Here is a 328-nt window from a genome sequence, read left to right on the forward strand (position 1 = left end):
ACCTCTGTTTTTCTCCACCCCCTCGGGGATGCCGATGATTCTGACATTGGAACGTTTCATTGAGTCAGTAATCTCCCGTAACCTACATTCTTGAGCTAGGATTTTTTTTTTTGAGCCCAGATTCTATTTTAGCTTTTTCTTCTACTAACCCATCCTCCAATTTGCTGATATGTTCTTCTGCCTCATTCACTCTGGCCATCAGAGCCTCTAGTTTTGCCTACATTTGGCTCATAGAATTTTTAATTTCTGCCAGATTCGCTCTCATTTCCGCCCTTAGAGATTCTATATTCTCATTAACATTTTCGTTAATACTTTTTTCAAGTCTACA

Source organism: Ursus maritimus, unplaced genomic scaffold (genome assembly GCF_017311325.1).
Source record: "Ursus maritimus isolate PB19 unplaced genomic scaffold, ASM1731132v1 scaffold_5, whole genome shotgun sequence".
Lineage (NCBI taxonomy): Eukaryota > Metazoa > Chordata > Mammalia > Carnivora > Ursidae > Ursus > Ursus maritimus.